Source organism: Talpa occidentalis, unplaced genomic scaffold (assembly GCF_014898055.3).
Source record: "Talpa occidentalis isolate TD23 unplaced genomic scaffold, MPIMG_talOcc4v2.1 talOcc4.2, whole genome shotgun sequence".
Lineage (NCBI taxonomy): Eukaryota > Metazoa > Chordata > Mammalia > Eulipotyphla > Talpidae > Talpa > Talpa occidentalis.
Window position 1 is genome coordinate 111,380,169 of NW_023602073.1, and position 10,994 is coordinate 111,391,162.

Genomic DNA, 10,994 nt, shown 5'->3' on the forward strand with positions numbered 1-10,994 from the left:
TAAAGTCCCAGAGTGGTTTTTACCCCTTCTTCAATATCCCATAATTTAAATACTGTGAAGTAAACTTAACAATACTTCAACACTCTGATATAAATTCAATAATCTTATGTTGTATGATAAGGGAATAAGATAGGACAAAAATGGCATTTGCCATAAATTTATATTCTTATACATATATACACACATATTTATACAATAAGGAGAAAAAACTCACGACAGTTATAGTTGTTGTTTCTCACTGGTCACACAGTCATAGCTGGTATTTAGAACTATCTTTTTCTACTACTCCAGTGTATTCACTTTGTCTTCCACAAGTATCTCAGCTAGTTGTAGTTCTTTACCTGGTGGGGTGGTTCAAATTTACTTTTCTGAAGGATCTGAGACATTAGTAGTCCTAACTTGGTTGGATTGTTGTAGTTTTCCATTGGCCTTAACGACAGGGCATGGAAATATCAAGGTATCTCCTGTATTCCAGACATAGCTTACCTTATCCCCATTGTGAAGCGATAGTCCAATTTCCTCTTGGTAGCCGGGATCAGTCACTCAGTCATCACAGTTACTCCCTTCTTTGCCTGTTGATTCAGAGGCACGAGGAGCCCAAAGTGGCCAGATGGCCATCTTAACATCTACTTCAGTGGAATCATTGTGGTATCTCCTGGCAGAAATATTTCTCCCTCTGGAACTAAGACTACTAGGCCAGCAAAGCATAAGGTTGTGGGAACAGGAAGCAAAATTTTGCTAGGGACACTGGGGATAATGGTGACAAGTGCCATTCTCTTTTCCAACCCTCATTTCCTGGCCCTGTGGATCTTGGCTATTGGAGAAGTAGTGCCATACATTAGGTGCTAATTCAGAGCATTGGCAGCCTTCTAGAGAACCTTGTCCCTGTCCTGCATGGTGTGGACACTTAGTTGGCACTAAAACAGTCATCAAAAAGCATTCTCTATTCTGTCAAGCCAGCTGCTTCAGGATAGTGGGGAACATGGTAAGAATAGTGAGTTCCACGCGCATGGGCTCATTGCCACATTTATCTTGCCATAAAGTGAATTCCTTGATCAGAATGAGTGCTATGTGGAATAACATGACAGAGGATAAATCATTCTGTAAGTCTGCAGATGGCAGTTTTGGCAGAAGCATTGTGTGCAGGGAAGGCAAATCCATATTTGGAGTATCTATTCCAATAAGAACAAAACGTACCTCTTCCACAATGGGGAAGCAGTCCAATATAATCAACCTGCCACCAGGTGACTGACTGATCACCCCAAGGAGTAGTATATATTGGGACTCTGTATTTGTCTCTGTACTGGCAGAGTACGTACTATGCAGGAGCGATAGCCAAGGTAGCCTTGGTGAATGGAAGTCCATATTGCTAAACCTAATCATTTTTTCCCTAACATCAAACCTGATCTCACCGTGACCCATTTTCCACCCCCTTCCTCTTAACGATCACTGGCCCTAGGGAGTCCCCACTTTGAGTCAGGGCAGGGTACATGAAATGAACCCACTGCTGGCCCTAACGGGGCCTCCCTTGCCTAGGGGAGCTCCCACTTAGCCCCAGGCAGGGTTCATAGGCATCATGAACTCCCACTGGACTGGGGGACCTCCTTGCTTAAGGCGCCCCCCCATAGAGTCAGGCAGTGATCATAAAATGAATCTCAGTAACCTCACTTTATTTTTTTAATGTCCACTCATTTTTATAAGTATTTTACCTTGTCAAGTTGGTCATTATTTAAATGACCAATATTTGTCATTGTCATTCTAACTTGTTTTACTACTCATAAGTCCCTGGAACTCCTTCCATTTTGATATAAATGGCAATAATCTCTCTTCCTTATGGTGAATGGTATTAGTGTGAACATACCACATTTTCTTTTTTCTTTTTTTTTACAAATAATCTTTTTTTTGTTTTAAAGATTTATTTATTTATTCATACACGCACTGGGCACAGTCAGAAGCATGGGAGGGTGAGAGAATTCACCAGAGCCAGAGGGGGAGCAGAACAGGTAGAAGGACTAAAGTACACTGCTGAGGGGAGCAGCGGGCGGCAGGAGAGGTCTGCGTGCTAGTGGCCGGGGAGCAGCCGGGGATTGAACCGGCACTGCAGAGGCTGCAGGCAGCTTCGCAACCCAGCACTCAACCGCTGCACACCGGGGAGGCCCCATACCACATTTTCTGATCCAATTCTCAATCAGTGGGCTCCATAAACTCATTTATAACCTCCATCCCAGCTTCTATGGCCACTAGTTAATAAGCCCATTGGGTGAAGACAGGAATGGCTGGGGAAAAAGTTTGGTATCCATAAGAAGTGTCATTATATCAACTCAATTATTAAAATCCTGTTGTATGCACTCATGTGGGACATAAGTATCTTTGCACGCCTTGCCCATATCCTATCTCTTATCCATATTTCCTTGTCACCAATTTTCCCATCATGTTCCTTCTTACTTCCATTCACCCAAATCATTGGCCATGACCCATGAATTAGCATGTAATTCATCATATGATCATTTCTCATTATAGGCAAAGTGCATAACCAGGTACATTGCTCAAAGTTATGCCCATTGGGAGGTTTTCCTTCATGGCCCAGAAAAAGGCTACAGGGTTGCATTGTCCATGTTCACGTGGTCCCTAAATATTGTGCAGAACCATTTGTAAGCCAAACCTGAGTCTTCTCTTGCTCTGTCAACAGATGGAGGGAACATCCCAAGAGGCCACAGTACAGGCGGGGAAAGAAAAGGTGGTACAGTGGGAATGAGGACCATGGTCCCTTCTTTATATAACTTACTTGTGCCTTCAGCATGTGCGTGGGCCCAGTCACATATAAAACCACTTTTTTTTGATGATGGAGAGCTACCAGGCATGGCTTGATGTTGGACAGCTCAGGTGTCAAGGTAACTCAGTGACACATGTTCAAGGATTCAGTTCACTATGGTCCAGCAGTAGGCTCAGAATCGCTTCTCAAAAGGAGAGCAGTTATCTGCAGAGGATAAAAAAGCTTTTTAGATCAGGGTTTTACTTCAAAATCCTAAGGGCCTACACTATGATTTACCAATAGGGTAAATCAGAGGAAGAGAAAGAGAAGCCAGTTCAGCAAACAACATCTCTATCTGCCACTGCCACCCCAAACACCATAGGTTCTGAAGGACCATGTGATTCAAGTACAGGGCAGCTTGTGTGGCATCCTGGACCTGTTGCAGAACCTTCTCTAATTCTGAGCCCTACCTAAAACTAGCTGTTTTCTGGATCACTTGATAAATTGGGCAAAGTAACACACCAAAGTGTTACTAGGCATTTTTTTGGCAGTGAGTGGCCAGATGTAAAGTTATCCATTACATAGAAGGGATAGCCTGACTTGCCTTACATCACTGAACCCCTAGAAATTTCACTAAGGTAAAAGTTTCCTGCACTTATGTCAGATTTGTTTCTCATACTCTGGCATGAAAATGTCTCTCCAATAAGTCTAGAGCACTTTGCTACTTCTTGATCAGCATGTCTAATGAACAGAATGTCATCCAGGTAATGGATTGGTGTGTTATCTTCAAGAAGGGAAAAGGAATCAAAGATTTCTCTAAACCATTTATGGCACACAGGTGAAAACTTGGTACACCCCTGAGGTAGGATAGTAAAGGTGTATTGCTGGCCTTGTCAGCTCAAAGTAAAGCTTCTGGTAGACTTTCTGGACAAAAATGGAGAAAAAAAAGATATTTGCCAATTTAACAGTTGCATGCCAAGTAAAGGGCATGTACTAATTTGTTCAAGCGATGAAACCACATCTAGTACAGCAGCTGCAATTGGAGTTGCCATCTGGTTAAGCATACAATAATCCACCATCATTCTCCAAGATCCATCTGTCTTTTGCACAGGCCAAATAAGCAAGTTGAATAAGGATGTGGTGGGAATCATCACCTCTACATCTTTCAAGTCCTTGATGGTGACACTAATCTCTGTGATTCCTCCAGGAATGTGGTAGTGCTTTTGATTAACTATTCTCTTAGGTAGAGGCTGTGGCTTCCACTATAATTGCCTTCACTCCACCTATCAGCAAACCAATGTGGGGATTCTGCCTGCTGCTGAGTTTATCTATTCTGATTATGCTTTCCAGAACTGGGGAGAAAACCACAAGATGGGTTTCAGGACCCACTGGGTGCCCTGTGGCATAGACCTGAAACTCTGTTGGTCACCTGACCACCTAACCTCCATAAATCCCTATTCTGATAAGAGGGTCACATAATTATGGAGGCAGATTAAGTCCCATAATCTTTACTCTGCAAGAGTCAGGAAAGCTCATGACTTTCCCCAGGAGACTCAGGAAAGCTGGTGATACAGTTGGAGGCCTGAGAGTTAATGGCATACAAACCAGTCTTATTCCAAAGACCTAAGAAGCAAGAGCATTAGGGAGCAGGAAAAGATTGATGTCTCAGCTCATCAGCCAGGCAAAGAGGAAACAATTACTCTGCTCCTCTTTTTTGTTCTATGTAGGCCCTTAGTGGACTGAATCATGTCCACCCACACGAGAGAGGGCAATCTATTTTTCCAAGTCTAATAATTCAGATACTAATCTTTTCCAGAAACACTCTCACAGACACACCCAGAAAAAAATGTTTAACTAGATATCTGGGCATCTCATGATTCAGTCAAGTTAACATTAAAATTAACTATCACAAATGGTTACCTTTGGAGGAATGTAAAATATGAGGAGCATGAGGGTATACCGGGGTATGATAAATATTCTACAACTTGATCTGCATGACAATTACCTGTGTGTAATTTGTAAGCTGTACACTAGTGATTTGTTCACTTTACTGTATGTAAATTATACCACAGAAAGAAAGGAAGGGAGGGAGGGAGGGAGGGAGAGAGGGAGGTGAGGACAACTTCCTAACTATTTTAGAGAGAAGAAAATGAATAAAAGAAAATTTGATCAATCTAAGAATGCAAGAATAGGTGAGGAAAGCAGAAAAAACCCTGTGTCGTCACAGCTAAGGGACTGGGCAGTCTATCACAGTGTGAGGGAGTGTGGTTCATCAGGTCTGGCCTCTGTTGGATCATTTAGACAAGCAGCCTTCTTGGATGCCTGTAAGGCCAAGAAACTACCTGTGGTTTTTTGCTGATGTTGTTATGGGGTGGGGGGAGGGGGGAAAGAGACTATGGGAGCATCAATAAAAGAACAAAGCACTGTTGCCTAAGCAACTAATGAGGTTTGTTTGGGTAATTTTGACTTTGTTTATCCTGGTAATGTGTGATAACAATAAAGGAGACAAGGATACAGGATAAAGAAAATGTCTGCTGTTGGTGACAGGAAAAGGACAAGATTTTTGAGCAAAAACTAGAAGTCACCAAACGTTGGTTGCTCTGTGATGTTTAGTTTAGGCTTATGCATATAAAAAGTATCCTTATTGAAACTATTTCTGGGAAAAATAACTTTTTTGAATAATCTGAAAGTCTCCTGTTCCCACCCCCTTTCTCTCCTTAATTTTTAAAAAGCAGACTTTTAAAATGTGAGCTTCATGAGAAGTGAAACTGGGTCAGGACCTGAGATCATTGTTGATGTCTCCCCAGAAGCTCATGGTCTCTTGGGTTTCTTTCTGTGCTCTCTTGCCTGGTTTCCTCTATAAATTTGAGCAACCTGTATTGTTGAGCCAAGTCTGCATGTCTCCAGAGTCTGCTATTACCAGAAAGTAGTTTTAGAATCTCTTAGTACAAATTCTTGGAAATCTGACTGACTTAGAACAATTTGCAGATTGACAGTTTAAACAGAGCCTACTAAAACCTTGACCTTTACATTGTCACCAAGCAAAAAGACTACATTTCCAGTTTCCCTCAAATCCACGAAGAGGCCTAATGTTAAGTTCTATTCAATGGGATATACACCAAAGTGTTTTTAAGTTTCCTGGGAAATTTCTTTGGGGTAGATGTGATGATAAGGTGATGTTACCAGGCAGGGTGAGGAGCACCCCAAAACTCCCAACCTGCCTGTCCTAAATAGGTTCTGCCATCCACCTCACCAAGACAAAAGATACTCTAGCACATAAGACCTTTAATGGAAAGGAAATTTAATACAATTAGTGTGCAATACACAGAAGGGAGAGAGTATAGTTTCCAAATCAAGTACCTAAAGTTACCCATCCCTTCATGGGTAAATGCCCAGCCAAACAGGTTGGCCCAGAAGCTTGCCACAAATCTCAAGCACCTCCTGGCGGGGACCCATGGAAAGGGAGAGAAGGGGCCAGGCAAGTCTGGGACCAAAGGAGCAAAACCAAAATCAAAATAAACGCTGCCATGTTAACCTCCCCACGAATCTCTCACCCATGTTGGTTTCAAGGGTCCTCTTCCATGTCCTCCAAGTCCTGGTACCAGTCCCAGGCCGAGAAGCAAGCACAACTTCCTCACATGTCTCTGCTCCCCATGCCTCCTCCAGCTCTCCTTCTTGCTCTCCATCTTCTTGCAGTCTCCTCCAGCTTCTCCTCCCTGCTCAGCTCACCCTTCCTTGGGTGGGGCTGGAAACCTAGAACCACCCTTCCCCTGAGGACCATCCGGTAACATTGAGTGGAGCTCTAACTGCAATGTTGGAGCACTGAGCACAAAAGCCACTTTCTTGAGAGAGCAGAATATAAGCAGAAGAGGCTGAATAACTGATAAAGTCCCCTACGCTATCCCTGGACGGCCTCCCTCCAGGCTTCTATTATGTGAGAGAGAAACCTGTGCCCACCTTGTTTAAGCAACTATTTAGGGGAGCTTCTATTACTTGCAACTGACCCTCAACCTGATACTTTCCTCTGATCCAATAAGCTGTGACCAGAGAGACAATTGCATGTGCCCAGGTACTGAGTCCCCAAGTCTGAGTGGAATTGCCAGGAACATAGGACCTGGCCAGAGCAGGCAAACTGTTTAGAGTATTCAACATACTATTACCTCTGGGTGTGTGTAGAAGGGAAATACTGGGATGCATGAAGAGTTTTGGGGACAGCTGATAATGTAGATTGGGCATCCAGGCAAAAACTATATATAATTCCAGAGAAACCAGCTATGAGTGGTGGGTTGTGGGGACAGAATCAAGTGCCCTGAGCAGAAGGAAGTCAATTGGTCTGCCAGTAATTGAAGAAATATTGGTTACATTTTTTTCAGAGATCTGGTTAACTCACTCCCTTTGGCTTCTTATAGGTGACTTATAGGTTGCAAAGTCACTTTAAGATAATAAAGCCCCCAGGCCTGGTAACAAACAGCTGAGGTTTTTCAAGAAAGGGCCCACTTCCACATTTCAATCAGTTTTTCCTGAGTGAATGATAACTGCAGGAAACGGGTTTTAAATGTGTCTCCATCTTTCATACCCTGAAGAATAAAGATGAGAAAAATCAAGGGGAAGGTACTGGAAGTGCTACATTCATTGCAAATATCTGATGAGTTCTGAGACTCCTGCAGAGGTTTCCCAGAACAACAACTCCCAGGAGATACAGGTCCCACCACCCTTTCCTCCTTATCTCTAAAAGCTCTTAATGGACTGAGAAAAAATTAGTGCAAACATCAGTTGGTTTGCCTGCACCCAGTCAATAAAAAGAACTACAATATATGTCCTTTTAAAAATAGTCTTTCTTCTATACAGCTGGGGCCTACTGGCCTCTGGCCTTTCTGTTAAACTTCTTTTCTTCCTAAGCAAATAAAATCTTTAAAAGTAGGTATATCACCTTTGTCTGCCGAAGACAGTGCCTGCACCCTGCCTGCAAAGCCTTCGCCCTCAAAGCTGTCACCATCTTTAGGTCACAGGCTCAGCAGGTTCCAGCTTAACCACAAATGTCAGACACCTGAAAGCAGCCATTCAAAAAGAGATCAGTTGTTCTCCATGTTCACAAAAATTTTTAAATAGAAAACAGAGGGTTGGGGGACGGCTGCCTATTCAGGCCTTAACAGAACACTATAGACCCAACTTACCTTAACAGAAAATCTTCTTAGAAACAAAGACCAGCCAAAAGAGAAGAGCAACAGCTATATATTCACAGCTTGCTGTGGCACGGAAGGGGGCCGCTGTCACTGCAAGGCAGGCAGAGGAGGGAGAAAGCTATTTATAGTGGAAAAAAGGAAGACCGCAGGTGTGCCCTGGTTGGAGGTGGTCAGTGTAGGGATGTTGGAAACTGATTAAAAAGAAAGGGGTATCCTACGTGGCACATATTTGGGGGGGGGGGGTGTGCATATTTGACTTTCTCTGGTAGGTCCTAAAAGGAAAATAGAACAAAAGCTAGGGGAGCTGTCAGTTATCAATCAAGTCCTGGCCATTTAAAGCTGGTTGTAACAGGAATGAGTTGTTCGGCTGTCTGGATTGCTACTGAGATAGCAATTTAGCTTCCTGCAGGGGCGGACTATAGCAAATGGCTCCTGGACCTGGTTGGTTTCCTGGGCAGGTTGTTGTTTCTAATGAGGTCAAAGGTCTGTTTTTATATGTGATCCGCCCATTGTTTGTATATTCAGTCTCTTTTCTGCCCGGCCAGTGAGGTGATTCCCAGCATTTCTAGATGCCATTGGGGGAGGCAGCTAATTATTTTTTTTATGTTTATATAATTAAATATTTATTTATTTTTCAATTTTATTTTTATATTTCCCATACAATAGCAACCCCCTTATTTTGACCCCAATCCCTCCTTTCCCCGTCCCCCAACCCCCATAGTGTGTCTCTGGTTCATAGTTGTTTGTTGATTTTGATTTTTTCTTTCTTATATTCTTTTTCCTGGTCCCTTATTTAGGTTTTCTAGATTCCTGCTATGAGTGAGACCATCGGTATTTTTCTTTTTCTTTCTGGCTTGTTTCACTGAGCATGATCCCTTCCAGCTCCATCCATGTTGCTGCAAATTGCATGTGTTTATCTTTTTTGAATGCTGAGTAATAATCCATGGTATATATGTACCACATCTTCTTGATCCAGTCATCTATTTTGGGGCATTTGGGTTGTTTCCATAGCTATTGTAAATAGTGCTGCTATAAACATAGAGGTGCAGGTGCCCTTTGGAATTAATGTTTCTGTGTCCTTTGGGTAAATACCTAGGAGTGGAATTGCTGGATCATATGGAAGCTCATCTTTAGCAGGTTAAGGAATCTCCACACAGCTCTCCATAGTGGTTGGACCAGTTTGCACTCCCACCAACAGTGCAGGAGAGTTCCTTTTTCTCCACATCCTCACCAATATTTGTTGTTGCTAGTTTTTTTAATATGTGCCATTCTCACTGGTGTGAGATGGTATCTCATTGTAGTTTTGATTTGCATTTCCCTGATTACAAGTGATGTTGAACATTTTTTCATATGCCTGTTGGCCATTTGTGTTTGGAGGCAGCTAATTTTTATAGGTTATGTAGGTGTCCAAAAAAAGGCTGGTCCACTCTGGTGCACAGAGAATTTTTTGAGCTAAGAGCAATGAACTTTCTAGAGACTGTGAGAAACTTTTGTGCTTGTCTGAGTTCTTGACTCTTCCCCAAACTAGGAAATGATAGTTATACCTAAGCTTTCTCCCTTCCCCAATAAATGAAGCAACCACTGCTTCTTTCTATGACCTGGAAGAATGTAGTTTGGAGGTGTCATCCAGGTATAAGTGTTATCAGTAGACATGTTCTCTCTATGGAAGAATCTCTTTTTTTTTTTTTTTTTTTTTAAGAATCTCATCTTTAAGGAGTAAAGATGTATTCAGCCTCCCCCTTGTCATCTGTAGTCCACCTCCCCTCTCCTTGGTGCCTCAGGCACCTCAACTCAGAGGATTTATAGCCCTTTTCCCCTAGTTTATGGCAAGATCAGCATAGTCATTGTAGCTTCCCTGCATGTTATGAAACTGATTGTTGTTGTTTTTTTCTTACTAACCTATCTGATGCTGTTTTGATTACTCATTCAGCCTGAGAACGAATCCAGAGAGCAGTGGGGAGTTTTCCCCTGCACCCCAACAGCCACCCTGTTCAAAGCCTAAGGATAGCTTGTTTAGAGGTTCTAGCAGGGGAGTGCAGCTACCAGTACACCCTTGACCGAAGACCCAGGAGGGATGCACGTGGAGCGGTGAGGGAGGAAGGGACACCCGCCTAGCCAGCCAGATCAGCCGAATCAACCCTGGCGATCAATGGGGTGCCAGATGTCGCAGCCAGATCGCCCTCACATTGGGGTCAAAATAAGAGGGTTGTAATTGTATGGGGAATATAAAAATAAAATTTAAATTAAAAAAAATAAACTGAAAAACAAAAAACAAAGCCTAAGGATATACTGCTTATATGAACCCTTAGTTTGATGCCCCAAGACCCAGAGGTGCAGAGGAAGATAGAGCTTATGGCAGCAGCAGAGCCCTGTCAGCAGAGGAGGGAGCAGTGCTCAGTGATTCTCAGTCCCAGCTGCCAGTTATGACCTGAGACTGCTTTGACCAAACACTGATATTGGGGCCCCACCCCACCCCACCCCACCCCACCCCACCCCACCCTACCCCAAAGATTCTAATATGAGAGAGCAGGACTGAGCATCAGTAAATTTTTAGGACTCCCTAAGTGATGCTCACATGCAGCCCAGGCTGGCAGCTACTGACCAAAATGAATCAACCTTTCAGAGAGACGGGGAACAAGTATTTAGCAATTAGCGAAACGAAATTAGGGCGTGCGGCCATGACCACTTTCGCAGGAAGTCCTCAACCTTTTAGTCTTGTAATGTTGGGCTTTAGAAATAGAGTAGCAAATAGACAATGGCCATAGAGGATAAGCCTACCTACATAAAATAAAATAAGGAACAAAACTGCTGCCGAAATGAATATACCTATTCTGAGCAGCCTGTTTTTATTTTTATTTTTAACCATTAAAAATGTATTCCCCCTGAAAAAAAAAAAAAAAGTATTCCCCCTATTTAAAATGCCATTTTAGGGCCTCCCCAGTAGCGCGGAGGTTGAGCGCTGGGTTGCGAAGGAGGTTGAGCGCTGGGTTGCGAAGCTGCCCGCAGCCTCTGCGGCGCCGGTTCGATCCCCGGCTGCTCCCCGGCCACCGGAGGAGGGT

The 10,994-nt window shown here is 43.2% G+C and overlaps 1 long non-coding RNA gene across 1 annotated transcript; it reads right to left on the minus strand.

Annotated features, from left to right (window-relative positions):
* Nucleotides 1–559: 559 nt before the first annotated feature.
* On the minus strand, nucleotides 560–6,598 carry LOC129146341 (uncharacterized). The gene is made up of 3 exons (XR_008552909.1): nucleotides 6,307–6,598; nucleotides 2,786–2,977; nucleotides 560–572 (listed from the first exon to the last, which is right to left on the minus strand). It is a non-coding gene; the product is annotated as an uncharacterized LOC129146341 (long non-coding RNA).
* Nucleotides 6,599–10,994: the final 4,396 nt, after the last annotated feature.